Here is an 18,103-nt window from a genome sequence, read left to right as displayed (position 1 = left end):
TCAAATAAAGTGATGTTAAATGAATAGTCCATTGGCATTATATTACCCTAATAATACAGACAGTGTCTAAAATTTCTTCTACATGTAAATTTTCTTACTGAAAAGTCACCTGCTTACACATGTCTGTGTATGGGATCCTATTTTTCTATTGATTTTTGGTAGAACATTTAAGCTCCTTCTTCTAGAAAACATTTTGGCTTTGTGACACCATAAACTTTAAAATGTAGGATTTCTTTTACAATGTCATGTCTAAAAAGAAAAAAAAACACACATTTTCAGCCCATAAAAATCACACTGTCCAAAATAAGTCATAAGGTACAAATGAAAAGGAAGCACTTGGTGTTTGAGTGCAAAAGCTCAAGGAAAAACAAGAGCAAACTAAACTCACTACACTGAAACGTAGCTCCAAGCATGCGTCTCTACCCGGAGCCCCAGCTCTTGGTGGCAGCTGCTGGCTTTTAGAAAGGGACAGGTTGACCTGGGCCAGAAAGAAGGGCTACAGCAACAAGGCTTCGCAACGAGCTAACAAAAGTCCTGGAAGCATATTCACTGGCCCACGAAAGCCCCTGGAGAGCAGCATGCGTAGCCCAAAAAGAACTGGGTACATTTTGGTGAGACACATTTCCCGGGACTGTATGTTGCTCCATGAATTCCCATAGTCCTTCTTTCTAGTAGCCTACATAGACGGCATACAAAAAGAATTCTCTCTTTTAATTTCAGTTGTTTCAGTCTAATCTATGGCAGTTATGTTATCATTATCAATTACAGCTGCCTCAGGAGACCCTCCCCCCACCCCCCACCCCCCAACTAGCCTTGACTGGTACTGAGTTAAAGTTTTAAAACTTTGTTGGGTGAAGAACAGACCAATTTCAACACTCCCGCTATGATTGCAGCATAAGCCACGCTCCCCCCAAAAATGCTTGCAGAACTTTTCAGAGTTTACTTTTCATTAATTTAAAAATCCATAAATTTAATTGGACTTAAAATCCATAGATTTTAGTTGAAGTTCCTACAGAATCCTAGCGGTGTTCTCAGCAGAAAAGATCATAAAGACCCACAGTGCCAAAGCCCTGGGTGTCTGGATGAGGACAGTGCTTGTGTTCCTGTTGGGTGACTTGCCCAAGGTCACCCGCCTGGGCTGGAGGAGGTGGGTCTGTGCTGGGCCAGACACTCCCATCCCTAAATCTGTACCCTTCCATCCCACCCAACTCTTCATTTGCATAACCAAGTGTTTTATAAAGCGTCCCCTTGGATTTGCCTAACAAATTCTTTGTAAGTCCAGTATTTAAAGAGGCTTTTTATTCAGAGAAGCAATTCACCATATAAAATAACAATTCATTAAAGAAACATGAGAAAAGAAAACAACTCAACAGCATTTAAAATTTCAATGGGCTAATCCACTTGCAACAGGCAAAAGGTAACCAAGGAAAAGAAGCATATTACTCGATCATTGATTAAAAATGAAAAGCTTCTAACCTAACCACACAGTCTTTCACCACCACGATCGTTTGCCACCTTTAAAAAGAAAAAGAAAAAAAAAAAATAGCCTTTCTATCCATCTCCAAACCCCCTCAGATTAATTTAGCAGGCAATGCCTAGTGCCTGCCTAGAAGAGAATTCATTGATAATTTATGGAAATATCTACTATAATCCAGCGGAGATGACTTTTTTCCAGCTTTGTGCATCAATAGATAATCAAGGCCTTAAAGCAGCCTTAGCTTCCCATTACCTCGGGCAAAAGAATTCCTGAAAGCGTGCCTTGAGGGCACCTGAATTATATACTCCATTAGGAGAGGAAGGCTTTCTGCATTCCATGTGTAACACTCGCCAGAACCTTTCCTGTTTATTTCTGCTGTATGAAAGCAGCAGCATTAGGAACAGAGTTTTTTAAGTGAAGACTTATGTAGATACAATGGAGCAACCTTTCAAGCCGGAGCCAGATCACCCCCTTCAGTCCCTGCTAGTGACCTCTCCCGAATAAAAGGTTTCTATTACATCATTAGCTCAAGCCAAAAACAGCCTTGGCTTAACGCACAGTTTGTTCTTCCTACTGTTTTTAGGCAAATACAGCTACTTTACTCCCATCTGGGAGGGAAATTACACTGCTGGGTTGTAATCTAAGACAAGATTTTCATTGGAAGCAAATGCTTTCAATCCAGTGTAAATACTGGTGCATGTTCAGAAAAGCCTAAAATAATAAACCCTGCTCCTTCCCGACACAAGTTAGGGAAATGGAGAAGATGGGGACCGAGAAGAGAGCGTAATAAAACACACTATTCTAAAAGCAAACACTTTCGTAGATTTTAATAAATTGTTTAACCTCCCCCACTTTTTAAAAATGGAAAAGGGATCTCGCCACGTCCCCGCCTCCGAGGGCCGTCTACAGGGTCAGTTGTACCTTTAGCACATCCACACACGCTGCCATTGGATACAGTCACCTCCCTGCGGTCTCTGGAGGATTTATTTCCTTTTTTTATTTTTAAGATCACTAAACAAACTTGGAGAACCGCCGGCCGACCACACGGCAGCAGGCCGCAGCTCTGAACCACATTTGTAAAATGTCAGCCGTGACTTCATTCCTGGAGCTGACTTCTCCTGCCGCCAAATGAAGGCAAACTGAAAAGGTGGAAATAATCATAAAAATGATGCTAGTCCATAAACAAGCTTACAGCCTCATTAGGATAGCAGTAGGCTCCAGTGGGTGATTTATGCTCGTTTTGCTGATGCTATGAGGAAATGCCATAGGGCGACTTTGGCCAATCGCTAATGGTTTCTGACAGCTTCTTAGCAACTAGTGCAAGCAACGTTGTGGCGTTTGCTAGTGACAGAAACCGAAAATGTCATATTATCTGCCCATGTGTCATGAAGTCCGTGTGGCAATTAACTAGCAGGCCAGTGACTGAGGGGCAGGAGGCTCCTGAAAATGGCCTTTGGCTATGCAGAGGCAGCGGGCGCTGGGCGCAGACTGGCTGCTCATATGCAACATTCTAATGCAGAAATCCACTTCCTTGCCACTTCCAGGCTCTGATGGGGCCGGGCCACTCAAATCCCTCCCCCGCCCCCCCCCTCGCAACCCCCCTCAGTGAAGTGAAACTCAAGGCTCCTCTCTCTCTAGGCCCCAGCTCTGGCTGTTCTCAGAAAGCGATCTGCTTTGATAGGAGCATCCGAATGGCTCCTTAATTGGCAATACCTGGTTCTGTGCTTTCTGGACATTGGATTCAAAGGTGCCAGCTGTTTGGGGGCTCTCTCCCAAATGGGTCCGGAAGGACTGAAGATCACTGACGCAGGCGCATTGCCTGTCAGATTGCTGGGAGCAGGGCAACTGGGTGCCGCAACAAGACACTGTTTTAAAAAACACCAGGCTCCTAACAAGCAGTGGGGGGGGGGGAGAATCTTGGCCACACTTTTCCGTTTCCGAGCTATCAAAACCCTGCTCTATATGTCAAACTGTCAAGCCTTTCAGCGTGGGCCATTTGCCCTTTCAAATAATATTTAAGAATTGTTTTTACAAAATTTTATAGGCCATGGTCTAGTGAAAGAGGCCAACCAACAAAGAAAGGAATTTGTACTACAATTCGTCTACGGACAATTTCTTGCGAGGCCTGGGCCTGTCCCTGCGGAGCGAGGCAGGTGACCTGTGGCAGCTCCCAGGCTGTCAGAGAGCTCAGATTTCAAACATCCCGAGTCGCCTATTTAAGCATGCCCAGGCATTTAGACTGCGCTATCTCGTGCCTTTCAAGGCAGGATAAAGCGGCATTTATCGCATTCAGGCCATTCAATGGGTCAGACTGACCGTGTCAGCAGGGGCTCCTCTCCGGCAGGTCAAAGCCCTGCTCCCACTTTTCTCTCCCTCCTAACTCCCCCACCCCCAGGACTGCCGTTCCCGAAAACCTGCTCCGAGCGAGCGAGGCAGAAACAAAACCCAGAAAAGTGCCTGAGATTGACATCACCACCGACCGGCACTTCCCCTGTCAGCCGGCCAGCAGGTTTATAAATAAAATGTGGTGTCGGTCAGAGGGACCTTTATGTCACAGAGGCAAAACTTCTAACGACGGCTCTGAACTTTCCGCTGCCGGGGCAAAACGGACGTGTAAGGTTGGGGACCCCCCTGTTTTGCTGGAAGTCGAACTGGAAGCCACCGCAGCTGCAGGATCATTTCACCTGCAATTTTGTATCGAGACTCTGTAGTTTCAGGCCACATCCACTCCGTAAGCTTTACTTTTCTCTTCCTCAAGTGTTTAGAAATATATAGTGTTTGTCCAAAAAATGTACCTCAACTGAAACATCAAGGCCATTTATAATCCTATCTTTCAATACTGACCAAATTCTGTTGTGTCTTTTTTTAAAAAATTACATGTATTGGGGTGACATTGCTCAACATGAACATACTAGAGGCGCGATGCACAAAATTTGTGCAAGGGGCTCAGCCCTCGCAGCCCTGGCTTCGTCTGGAAGGTCGTCTGGAAGGACGTCCAGAGGGTTGCTGGGCTGTCTGGTCTAATTAGCATATTATGCTTTTATTATTATAGATAGGTTTCAGGTGTGGGTTTCTATGTTACAAAATCTGTATATTGCACCGTGTGCCCACCACCCAAAGTCAAATCTTCTCCTGTCACCTTATCTATTGTGTCTTAAAAGTTGGATAAATGGTCAACTCACAAGCCTCTTAGGCCTGAAAAGCTTGCGTTGTAAGGTGGCTCAGTTTCCATCCAATGACGATGTTTCTCGTTCTCTCATCTGTTTCCTCACATACTACGCCCACATGAGAGAACACGGAGTATCACCCCTTAGGATATACGTAGAGCACTCCTGCCTTTCCAGGGGCTGGTGGTGCAAACATCCCATCAGTGAGGGGAGCTCAGGTCTCTTCTGTAGGGGAGCATTCTGGGTGTACCAGGTTGTCGGGAAAAACCTAAAAACTACCCCAAACCCACTTCTCCAGATCATGGCTGTGTCTACTTAGCCAGGAGTCGGATGGAATGATGTTTCTGTGTTCTGTTAAGAGGATAACGGGTGAGAATACCCTTTCTTAGCCACCAGTGAGAACACTTCAGAGGTTTTCAGGAGGTGTTTTGTCTTCATTTAGACTGTGTAACAGCTGCCAGACGATGTTTCTAAAACATCTAACCCTGGGACTTAACATCCTTCTTGGCTGCCCTCTGCCTTCGGGATAGAGGTCGCACTTCTCAGCCTGGCACAGGAGGCCTCTGATGATCTCTCTCCTGGTGTGTTTCGGCCTGTGTGCTGCTGAGTCCGAGTATGGGCAGGCACACACCGCCCGCCCCACCGGAGCCTACGGAATGTTCTCAAGATTCCACCCCACAGGCCACTTTCTCATACCTCTCTGCATTTCCTAGGCCAGTCCCTTTCCTGGTAGCACCCTTCCTGGCAAACTCCTTGGTGACCTTTCCAGTTCAGCTCAACTGCCATCTCCCATAAGAAGCATTTGCTGGACTTTAGCTGCTTAGGACCCCTTCCTCCCCACCCCCCACCCCCCAATCCTGAGTGATTGTTCTTCTCCCAACATTCCTCCATCCAACACACATCATCCTATACTAGGACTAGGGTTTCTGTATATGACTATAGGACACCCTATAGGACTGGATTGTAGGATATGTGAAAGCAGAGACTGGCTCACACTCTTCCCTAAGATCCTCTAACCCGAGGGTTACCCCAGTGCACAGGGTACAAACTTGTCAATTGCTTATTAAACAAACAAGTAAATGCATTTATTTGCCACTGCATGGGGAAAACCAGAGTTTCAATTTCCAGCGGTTATAATTTTTTTTGGCTGCATACCTAAATTAAACTCTTGAAAAATATTCACCAGTGTAACTCAGTCAACTCTAAGGAAACAATCAAAATGCTTTTCTCCAAAGCTGGGAAGTTTCCTTGGAATCTTTAAGCTCATCTTGGGCAAAAGATAAACTAAGAGTTCAAGTAACAGTGTTCTTGGTAATGTATGCCACAGCCCTTCCGAGATACGCTCCTACTTCCTGAAATTACAACTTACAGCCATTTACCTAACTAAAATTTCTTACAGTGTGCTCCTTTCTCTGAGCTTAACTTTGAAAGATAAAGCAAACGTTCTTTGTTTCCTTCTGCATTTTCCCCAATGAATTAATATTATCCCCCCTTTACAAATCTCCCAGTTTTACCTGAAGGAAGAAACAGCTGTCTCTAAGCAGACAATCTGACCCTGAGCGCACACTCCAGACTCACACTTTATAGATAGGGTGCTCAATGCAAAACCCTAGAACTCTGGCTTTTCTGGTTCTGCTCAGTCATTGTATCAGTCTTTCCCACAGCATCCTTCCACACCCACCTCAGCATTTCTTCAGCAGGTTACCTGAGGACCTTAGTATCTGATACTAGGTACAGACTGTCATGTCATACAAGCCTAGGAGACATGAGGGAGCATTTTGTAAGATGAATGAAAACAATACAACCCCTAAGCCCTATTCCATATTTTCAAGAGAAACACAGCAGACTTCATATAGCTCAGAATCTACAGCCAACATACAAATATGTCAGTCTAAATCCAATGGTTAACTTCTAAGTTTAACTTGAATTAGGGTTCTGTTAACCCAGCCTCCCTTTTGCATCTCTTCTCATCCTTTGGTGTTTAAGGTTTCCTTGTTCTTAGTTCAAAGTGCTTCTGAGTTGATTTAAAAAGAAAAAAAAAAGGAAAGCATATTCTCATATATCTTATTGTACCACCCTTGGCTTTCCTGAAGATTGAGGTGGTTCCTTTGGAAACCAAGATAAGGAGTTAGATGTTGGCATCTGCCATGGCTTTACCAAATGCCCATGCTATAGATATACCAATGGCACGGACTGAAAAGACGAACGTAAGAATAGGCTGACATTAAATAAACATAGTGCTGGCACTTAATAAAAAGGAATGTCTAGATATGTTTCCTAAGGTTGGCTTCACAGAGACTTGCCATGAGGCTTTTCCTTTCTAGTTGAATTTAGGTTTGTTAACCGGTGTCTAAGATTTGTTAATCGTTAACCACTGTGGACTGAGCTCAGAGCCTTACTGTGCCCGTTAGTGGGCCCCTGACATCACAGAAACGAAGAATCAGTGCTGGGAGGAGGCAGCTCTCTCTATGAATGTACTGCTCCCTTTTCTAAGCAGGAAAATGTAGCCCTTCAAAATGAGCCCCAAAAGATGGCAGAGGTGACCATCTTTTCCATAAACAGCCATCCTTCTAATTCATTCATCCATTTAACAGAAATGTATTGAATTCCTACTATGTCCCAAACATTATACCAACCCTTAGGGACACACACGGTGAACAAAATCAGGAAAAAGTCCCTGTGTCTATGAAGCTTTCCAGTTAGAGGGCAGAGATGTTAAAACGAATAATCACAGTAGTAAATGTCCAAATGCACTCAATCAAATAGAACTACAAATCGCTGAGAGTGTGAAACAAAGGAAATTGACTTAGGTGGGAGTGATCTGGAGCAGAAATCTAAAGGATGGAGAAAATCGACTGGGTCCAGTGGGCATCCTCAAAGGGCAGGGGGCAGAGGAAGTATGGCAGGTTCCAAGAACAGCATGGTCAAGGCTCTGTGTGTCTGCAGAACTCGTGACGTGACACAACCAGAGGACTGGAGCCTGGGGAAGCAGGACGAGATGGAGCTGGCCAGGAAACGGAGCCAGACCATACAGGGCCTTGTGGGCCATGGTCAGGATTTGGGAGTTTGTCCCCAGGGTTCTAAAGTCCTGACCTATAAAGGTGTTTCTATGGCATCATCAGTGTCCTCTCCATGCCCTAATTGTACATACATTTTACCAAACAAAGCCTCATGCCTCAGGGTCGCTTTCCAGTTCAACCTAACAAATCCTCCCATTCCAAACTCAGGTTGGAGAATGAGGAGCAACGGAAAAGCAAATGGGTAGGCCCTAATGTAGGCACAGTACATTCTGACTTCATTTGTCAGTAGGTTTCTTGGACATTAGAACATATTTTCCCATGGAAGCAAGTTTTGAATGGGGGTAGGTCCCCAGGCTTGCTCATCAAAGCCAAAATAATTCATTAAATGAATGAATTTCCAACTGGCATCTAAGGCCAGGGTGCAGAAAGCCAGGAAGTGTCAGAATAAGGAGGAAAGTGAGTTTCTATTCATATTTCAGTGCATGGAGTCAGCCTAGGAAAAAGTAATTGACTGTAGTGCCTCCTTTTCTGTATCTCTCTTCCACTGCACAGCATCCACCAACTAGAGTCTCCAAGCAGCCCCCTGCCTTGCAGAGGCACTTGGTCCGTCCCCCCCACTGTGGTCCCCTCGCCCAGACCTATTCTTTTCCTGCTCTGCATTCACACTCCTCATCTCCCACTGATCCGACCATTCCAGCCTTTATGTCTGGTGGAGGGGAGGTAGAAAGCAATCTGAAAGAACTAATTCAGACGAGGCATGAATAACTGATGCCCCCCTCACCTTCCCAGGCGTGTTGACATTTTTAAAAGGAGATTTGTTCATGTAAATGACTCTTTCAATGGCAGAATTTCAGGTAGAGTGATAAGTGAAGGTAGGTTTAAAAATACAGCTTATGTTGGGAAAGATCTTTTTTTTTTTAATCAATAGATGCCAGGCTTTCAGAAGAGCCCAATGTCAATTTCCAAACGTATCGTTACGTCCTGCCATCCCCACTCCACGCCACCCCTGTTTATCCCTGCCTACATATGGGAAGCCATGTGTTTCTGAACATCCCAAGACTTCTTCACAGAAATTATGGTGACAGTGAATGGGTCCCTGTGGGTGTAGAGCAATGAGATTAGGAGTAAGAGATCTAGGTTGAACATCTGTGTGTATATGTAGGTCATTCGTACAGTTTGGGTGTTTATAACTCCGGGAATGCCAGCCTGTTGAAATAAGTTTGGAATAACTTCTTTACTATAAATAACACGTTCTGTTAAGCTCCTACCACTTCATGGTTCTTCACTGTCAACACAAATAATGCGTAAAACACAACTGCGTGAAAAATAGGAAAAGAACCCAACTACATAACTGAGGCCCAGAATGAAAATATTTACTGGGTTTTTATAGAATACAAAAAAAAAAAAGTCAAAATTTTAACATGCAGTTGATGGGATCAAAGGAAGAAATCGGACTTTGTAACTTCATAGCAAGTAAGAATTATTCATCAGAGTCCGTCAGTATTCATATTTACTGTTAACTTAAGATTTATTTTATATAAGTGTTCATACGAGTAGAGTGCCGTGGACAGATACAGCACATACACCAAGAAATCGGATAGATTCTCCAAATATTTTTCCCTGAATCATTGTACTTTGTTCTTTTGAGATAGGAATACCTTTTTCTAGTAATTCAATATGACTTTTTGACTTGAATTCCCCTCGGGGGAACAACAGCAAATTAGTTGCCTACACACAGAGGACAAACAGCAGTGATGAATAGGAAAGAAAAAAAACACAGAGATTTTACTCATTTTTCATCCATTCAGCATTTTTTTTCCCAACTAAACACCATGGAAAATCCCTGCAAAAACAGCATAACTTCTTTATGAAGTCTGAGAAACTTCAGGATGTGAGTGCCCTACAAGATAGGACTGAAACCCATGTATTTACACTAACAGTAAAACAAACTGGAAATTCCCCACCGTTTTTCTAAGATAAAAAAGAAGGAAAATACACTTGCAATTGCAAAGGTAAAACAGTGCAAAAGTCATAAACTTTTGTTTGGGATCAACATCTCAGAAAGCATTTTAGGAACTAGTACTTTGCCGATTTTTAAATGTTATTTTAATAATGCATGATGAGTTCATTGCTTGAGATATTCTTCCCAAAATATATAAATCATATATTAATGAAAGAGCAAAAAGTTCTACATAACCATGAAAATAAATGTTTTAGTCAGTAAAAATAAAAAAGGAGTGCCACGTGTGGGATATTATAGACAAGCACACACACACACACACACACACACACACGTACTCACACACCATTTATTTTTGTGATATCTTCAAAAGTTTGTCATATAATTTATTTTTAAACTTCTATAGACTCGTATAATTTTTTTTAAACTTCTATAGACTCTACATATAGGATACATGTATGTGTATAGATACATACACTTTTACACAGACAAGATAACATTTATTTATCAAAGAGGTCACTTCTCAACAAACACAATTATATGGCATACACTTGAAAAGTAGGATTAAAAAAAGTTTCAGACATGCAGGTTAGAAGCAGTGGTTCCCGACTTCAGCTACACCGAGAATCACATGGCAGCTTTTACAAATCCTGATGCCTCCACTGGACCCAAGACCAATTAAATTAGTATTTTGGAGGGTGAGATCCCAGCATTAGCCATTGTTAAAGCTCCAAGATGATTAAAATGTACAGCCAAGTTTGAGAATCACTGGATTAGAGTCACAGATTACACATGGCAAAGCTCCTATGTTTTCTATGGAGAAATGATCATAAGCGCCTTAAACAGAAATGTGCTATGTTTATTTTAGATGCAGGTTTCAAAAGTTTACTCATCTGGATTCCTGCCTGATAGTGTTCAGGCTGAGATCTTTATGAAAATATAAGATAATAAAGAGGCAAAAAAAATAAAAACCTAAGAAGTGTAGCTCACTAGGGCCCTTAGCTTGGGGACAACAGTCCTCTGTCCTAAAGAGGCTGTGTAAACAAGAAAATATAGAGCACAGTGCCATGACTCATGTATCTACTGACTTTAAATTATTATTATTTTTAATACATTTGCATTGATTTTTAGAGAGAGAGAGAAAGGGAGAGGGGGAGATAGAAACATTGATGAGAAACATCATCATCAATGGGCTGCCTCCTGCATGCCCCCTGCTGGGAATGGTGCCTGGGCATGTGCTCTGACCGGGAATTGAACCAGTGACCTCTTGGTACATGGGTCAATGCTCAACCACTGAACCACACCTGCTGGGCTAAAGTATTTCTTAAAATCTTGTTATAATCAGATTTGATAGAGTCAATGTATAGTCTGGAAACACTTTCATAAAAGATGCCCCTAAAAATTTATAAAAGTAGAGTTCTGTTCATCTGGACCACATCATTCTTGAATGGCACCAGATAACCAGGATAATGTGTGTACATTCTATAGCAACTCTACCCACACGTTTGCCCCCACTTATGTGGCTGGATGATGGAGCAGAGCCTTCCCAAGAGCCTTGTGAGTTGGCTAACTAGGGGACACCTGCCCTGGCTGGTTTTGCTAAGTGGTTAGAGCGTTGGCCCATGCACCAAAGGGGGTGCCTGCAGGAGGCAACCAATCAATGTGCGTCTCTCACATCCATGTTTATCTCTCTCCCTCCCACCCTTTCACTCTCTCTCAAAAAAAAAAAAAAAATCAAAGGAAAAACTATCCTTAGGTGAGGATTAACAAAGAAACAAAAAATAATAATAGGGGCACCCATCCATCCTGACTCTCCCTGCCTTCCTGGGATCTTCTCTCTAGGCACTCATGGGTGCTCCCGCTTCATCCCTTACTGGTGCCCTTCTATTCTGCTCTCGGCCCATAGGAGGTCTGAGGGAGTCGTGTGTGCAGGCAGGATGACACGAAAGTGCAATGAGGGTGAGAGAGTGGGACACAGAAAGGAAAGCATCCTGGGTAAGGAAGGAGTTGGAGCGAGAGGAGTGCCATGGGGTTGAGGGAGTGACTTAGGGTGGGTGGGGGGAGAGAAGGTATTTTGCAGAGACAGACTTCTTTGCATAGAAAGTAAAATGGAACTAGGTTGTGAAGTATAGGTTAGCAAGTCTTTGGGGAGAATGAAAAGATATTATAGTTTGAAAGAAAATGGACCAGCAAAAATAAAAGCTTATTATCTAATTTAAAACCATCAAAGATCCCAACTGCTTCTGAGAGGAAATGTTTGCAAACTCCTGGCATCTGTGTCTCACTACCTCTCCCCGCTTCTCTGACTACCGCTGGCTCCAGCTCTCTGTGGGTCTGTCATGCCACACAAACCAGGCATTTGGTTCATGAGGGGCAGGCATTTGCCCTTGAAAATGAGCACCCTGTGCAAAGTGGTGACTTCACTTTGGTGGGCAGAGCGGAGGCAAACCAACTGCCTAGAGCAGTGCTGCTCCAGTTAACATGCATAGGAAGCACCAGGGACACCTGGAGTTTCAGGGTCAGTAAAGGAGGGGCCTGAGACTCTGCGTTTCTCACACGCTCCCACGGGCCTGTGCATGCTGTGCTGCAGGACCCAGGACCACAATGTGCATCTTATCAAGGTACCAGAGGGGCTGCCCTTATGAGCAAATAAAGCTGGACATTTTCAGGTGCACGGGGAAAAGGCTGTTGGGGTCCTCGTTTTGAGCATGCAATGTCACTGAAGTCTCTAGGACTAACTGGAGTATCAGAACAAGCCAGGTGTCCCCATGGGTGATTCTTCTTTCTTTTAGCACTGCAGCCCTCTCTCCCCTTTTATCTCCTCAGCAGGGACACTGCCTCACTTCTGGCCTCCTGTGTTGGAAGTATTGTAAGAGTTTAGCCTCTGGAATCAGATTGTCTAGGTTCCTGTAAATCCCATCTTCACCACTTAATACCTATGTGACCCTGGGCAAGTTATTTAACCTCGCCAAGCCTCTGTTTCTCTCCTCCGGAAAAAAGGAATGAGCATAGAGTAAAAGTACTTACACCTTAGAGTTATTGGGCAGATTAAATAAAATAAGCTGCATAAAATGTTTATTTTAACACATCACCTGGCAGCTGTGGCTTAGCCCGGTGAATGCCACTAGCTCTTGCCATTATTTTTGCTACTGAGCACTTTCTTTGAGTAAGTGGACAATTTTCTGAACCCCTCCCTCAAATCAGAAAAACTATCATTGCCACTCTCCTCACCTCTTCTCATCTCTCCCATCCTGTTTCCATTCCTAGAAGCCAAACTTCAGAATAGATACCCTTGCTCTCTTGGCATTGCAGACCATTTTTATTTTTCTATTCTCTTTTTTCCCCAAAGAGCCCTGGAGTGACTTGGAACTTCGTAAGTGTGAAAAGGGTGGGCAGCACTGCCTAACCAGTCCTGTCACTTAAGCTGGCAGCCGCCTGGTGGAGGCGCTGGAAACAATGTTTATAAATACAAGTTCTCATTTCCCACGTGAAACAGGTCAATGCATCCTAACTGGTCCTCTGAGCTCTAAACAATATGTCTGTGGCAGTCGCTAAGAGCAAAGGTTTTGGTTTTGGTTTTACCGATATGGGAAAAAGTCCTATCGTTTAGGAAAAGTGTCTTTAAGGTCTAGGAAAAGTGAGATGCACTGTACAAAAAAACAGGGCTAATTTTTAATTACAGTCCATCTCTTGTCAGGATAGTAAGGATATTAGTAGTAATAAAAACTAACGTTTATTGAGCATTTACTAGATATGTGAAACTGTGTTTGGCTTTTATTTTCAATCAATTAATCTTCACAAAAACCTTAGAAGTTAAATTTGTCACAATGATAAAGAAAAAAAAAAACCTGTCAATTTCTCCACATTAAAAAGCCCCACAAAAACCTTAACTTGATATCTATCTTTCAAAAGCTGTTTTAGTAGCCAATAGAAAGAAATATTTACTAACTGAAAATTATGGGTTACACAGAGAACTTGTACCTTACTAAGTACCTTCCTGAATTGTCTCCTGTCACCCATGCAATCTGACCTTAATGCACAGATAAGGCTGCTCTACAGATAAGGAAATTGAGCTACTCATGGATTCGAATCCAGATCTGACTCAAGGCTAACCTCCTAAGCACTTTAGAGCTCCTCATTCCATTTAACTCCACTGAATCAGATAACAGCAATCGACGTACGTTTCTTTAACCTCTAGAAAGATCTTCCAGAGGGTCCGCCATGTCTTTTCCCATTGCTCTATGCTGCCCACACCCAGCACAAAGCAGAACCCATACTGCGCCCTTCATAGCCTTTCTCCTGAAGTCAGAGGAAGAGAGACACCGAGCTGGCACTCCCAGTGGCACCAGCGTGTGCCTTCCTCAAAGAGAACGGGCACCAGTGAAATCCGAAAACCACCCCTGAAATGTACAGGAAGAAAACAGATCCTGAGAGTTTACGGAGGCAGAGAGAGCACCCAAGAATGGCAGGATGTCCAAAGCAGCCACATGGCAAAAGCATGGGGCCCTGTTCCTTGAATGTGCCTCCAAAAAGCCAAGGAGAAAATCATGCAGAAAGACTCCATGGAAGGGGTGGGAGTTACTCAGCTATCGGAACGCAGCGGCGACCCTGGGCCAGCCCCACAGAGGCCCTTCAGGCACTCAGGGCCCCGCAGTCGTCACCTGCAAAATGACAAAAATGCCAATGACAGGGACACAGAGAGCGACGGGGCGCACGTTTCCAAGTGTCCCGCTGTGTCAGAAATCTACAGGTCTGCTGCAGGAGGGTGGGCGGAGGCCGCCACCCTGGGCACTTCGTGTTCTCTGAGACGGGGAGGTTGGCACTGAGCAGGCAGGCCAGGCTGCCCACCAGAGCGGGGAGAGCAGAGACCACCGCAAGCTCACGGCCCAGTTTGTTTTCTCTCGCCGCCGTTTATGTAAAAAAGAAAGCAGAGTCTCCGTTCCAGGAGGCACACAGAAACAACCAAGGCTGCCGCAAGCCACACCAGCCTGGAGCGGCAGGCACCCACGGGCACTCGCTGCCCCCTCGCCCAAGGGTGGCAGCGCTCCAGGTCTGTGGGGTTCCAGGGATGACATCACCTACATGTTAACCCAAAACCCAGCTGAGGGAGAAGAAGGGAGCAGAATCCATGAATTATTCCCACCCACCAAAGGCAGAAAGCCTCCCTCTCAGAGAAAGGGGTGGATTCTCCAGCACCTCACACCGCTCTCTTCTCCGACCTGCCCTTGCCTCGCCCAGGGCACCTGCAGCTGCCTCTACGGAGACTCTACCTGGGACCCAGGCCCCCTCGGTTTCCTGGACGATCACCCCACAAAGACAGACAGCGTGGCCTCCCCTAGGCCAAGATTCCCAGGAGCACCTGCTGACCTTTAGCTGAAGTCACCCACCTACCACCGCCTCTTCCTGCAGATCCGGCCCCCCGGGGTGGGCATGTGGCTTGAGTCCCTGCTCTGCCCCTGGTCCTCTTCTGAGCCTGCTGTTGCCCCTCATTCTCCTCCCCCTGCCCCCCCTCCCCGCCCACAGTGGCTGGCTGGGAATCTCATTCTCCTCCCCTCCTCCAGCCCCTGCCAGACTTCCTTCCCGGGGCTGAGTGCTGCTCCCATGAACTGCCAGCTGGAGGGGATCCTCACCCTCCAAAACAGACCTCTGAATGCCAATCCCAGCCCTGCCCTGACTTCTGAGTTGGCCTGCGGCCTAGCATTCCTTGTTGCTGGCCCCACCTATCAGACAGGGTACCCTGTACCGCCAGGCCTGAACTTGCTACACCCCTTGGACTCCATATCATGGACCACCCAGCTACCTGCCCAGAAGCCAGCTTCTCTAGCCAGGGGAGGTGCTCCAAGGCCTCCTGACTCTGAGCAACAGGATGCTTCCGCCCTGCCCGGCCTCCTCTCCTGCCCAGTGGCTCTGGGTCACTGCGATTGCAGCACAGCTCCTACGCCCCGCCACATCCTGCCTTCTCTGGCATTCCCGACAGGGGAGCAGCCCCAAATCACACCTCTTCCAACCCAGATGGCCTGTGAGAGTGTGACTTCCACGTCTGATATCAAGGGGGTGTGGGAATCACGGCCTTCCTCTCTCTCTCAGTCACACCCAGAGGGTTTTCCCTTCCAGAAACCTCTGAACTAATTCACCGTAAGTCAAGCATCTCTGCAGTATTTGGAGGCAATAAATTTCCGCTCCTTCAAGACAGATAACCAAAGGCACGAGCGGGTGCGGGCACAGTCCGGTCTGAACAAAAAGACTGGAAAGTTGAATGATGGGTCACTGTCAGCCCAAAGCCAGATATCTATCTTCTTTCTAATCAATCAAAAGGTGTGAGTTGGATCAGGTTAAAAAAAAAAATAACTTTTTAAAAAATCACAGTATGGGAAGCTGATCACCATCAGAGAAGCCTAAAAACTTTCCAGGCATGAAATGTGACGATTTGGGGCCATGTTCTCACAAAAGAAAGGATGAGTCCTACTTTATGAAAGCTGCTGTGAGTGATCATGCTAACTGTCTCTCTCCTGTACTTGCGTGTTTTCCTTATTTTATTATTTTAATGGGAAGCCGGTGATCAGAAGCTATGCCTAGACTATGTGAGCGTGCAATGACCATTTCAGGTCTTCCTAAACTTGGCAGTGAATCAGGGGCAAATTCCCAGATGGTCAAACAGTGATTTCACAAGATCAGGCCGCTGTTTCTCATCTTTCCAAGTTCCCCATTTTCCCAAACATGTATACTCAGGGCTGACCTGTGGGTCAGAGCCCGGGACTGAAGTTCCAGGCTGACCCTACTCTCTGTGTGGCCTCTGTGAAGTGCCTCAGCTCTGCCAGCCTCCCTGCCTCCCTCCACTAACGGCTCCTTCCAAGGGGAACAGTGTTGTGAGGAACAATGGGCTTATATACATGGGAGGGCAATAGTAGGTTTACAGTTGTGAGTGCATGAAATAGAGTTTATTCCTACATTACTATTTATCAATTATCGTATTATTAATGTGTATGACAACTGTACACCTACTTTTGTCCACCCTTTGTATGTGGAAACTCTTGGGGAAATGTGAGATACCATATAAAGATGCCCTTTCTTTAGGGGAACTTCCAGGGTCCCCCAGGACAGGGGTAGGTGTATTTTCCCACCATTAGAGCTGGTATGACACCACATTTCCATGGCTTGTTTATACAACAGCCATCCCCACTGGACTGGGAGCTCCTCGAGCACGCAAATGGGTCTCGCTCAGCATGGCACATCCTCGGGGCCTACCACTAGTAGGCAGTCGGCGCTTGTTGAGTGCATGGCCAATGGACATCATAGACATGTAGATTTAGAGTTCAAGCAGAGGTGAGGCAGAGGAGGCAATAGAAAATCACCTTTATCTCTACAGCGTTTGTTTCTCCACAGAAAAGAGTTAAACTCCTTGCCCTGAGTTCTACTCTCTCCAAATATACAGAGAATACACAGAGGTTGCTATCAGAGAAATTTAACAAAGAATTGGTCATGCATTCTAGGAGTTGGCCAAACTCTCCTTTCCCCATTAGGAGAGCATTCCATATGGAACAACGGATTGGTTGATTCAAGTGGCTGGAAGGAGAGAAAAGGTTGAAACCCCTCTTACGTCAGGCCACCCTTTCCTGTCACAAGGGCCACTCTTTTCTATCACAAGTGAACTAATCTTTATTAGTCTGATTAAACCTATATTTCCATACAGCCCATCATACCGCCACGTGTAAAAAAAAATACTTTTACAGGAAACAGTGAGATGGCTAAAAAATCACCCTTAGCCTAAATCCTACTCATATTGCCACCAAATGAAATACCGACAGATGATCTATTCATATTCTCATTCTCTCTCTCCCTCTTCCTCTCTCTTTCTCCTTAAATGGCTCTGATTAAGTGATGTATGGGTCACTCAGAGTAGAAGCAGTTAAAATGATCACTTTACATTTAATGAAGAACATCACTATTTTTAGCTGGCTCTATTTATTAGGAAGTGCACTACAGAGTGGACGACAGAGGACTGTGTGGTTTACTGTGAGGGGAGTCATAATGTGCATCGAAAGGTGGAATCACACAGTCAGGAATATTTTGTTCCTGTTCATTTGCAATGAATGGAAATTAACATCCTAGCAAGTGAATATTTTCTTTAACCACACCACAGAGGCTATGTACAGGGTGATTATAACTTCTTGGCTTATTTTACTATTATTGATATGATGGTGGAAGAAAACCAAGATCATTTTCTAAAGAGAGAGTTGAAAAGGACAATTCATTTATAAGGAAATTGACTATCACAGTAATAACAGTATTAAGTAGACTTAAGGCAACTCCGGTTGCAAGTATAAAATAAGGTACAAATATTACAGTTAGGAAGACAACAAAAAGCCCCATGTTGAACTGGGACAGGATGAGTTACAATAGACAGAATAGGAGTGTGTGTTCTTGTCCAGATGTTGACTCCTGTATCACTGGGAAAGAGGAGGAGACGCTCGAACCCCAG

General features: G+C 44.9%; 1 protein-coding gene across 3 annotated transcripts in view; it reads right to left on the bottom strand.

The window, feature by feature from the left end:
- The window catches only part of MEIS1 (Meis homeobox 1), a 134,088-nt gene that overhangs the window by 61,164 nt on the left and 54,821 nt on the right, over window positions 1–18,103 (bottom strand). The window lies entirely within an intron of this gene.

Source organism: Myotis yumanensis, unplaced genomic scaffold, assembly GCF_028538775.1.
Source record: "Myotis yumanensis isolate MYYU_CA2020_CCGP unplaced genomic scaffold, mMyoYum1.0.hap1 SCAF_11, whole genome shotgun sequence".
Lineage (NCBI taxonomy): Eukaryota > Metazoa > Chordata > Mammalia > Chiroptera > Vespertilionidae > Myotis > Myotis yumanensis.
The sequence above is the reverse complement of the archived record's forward strand: the minus strand, read 5'-3'. Positions and strand labels throughout refer to the sequence as shown.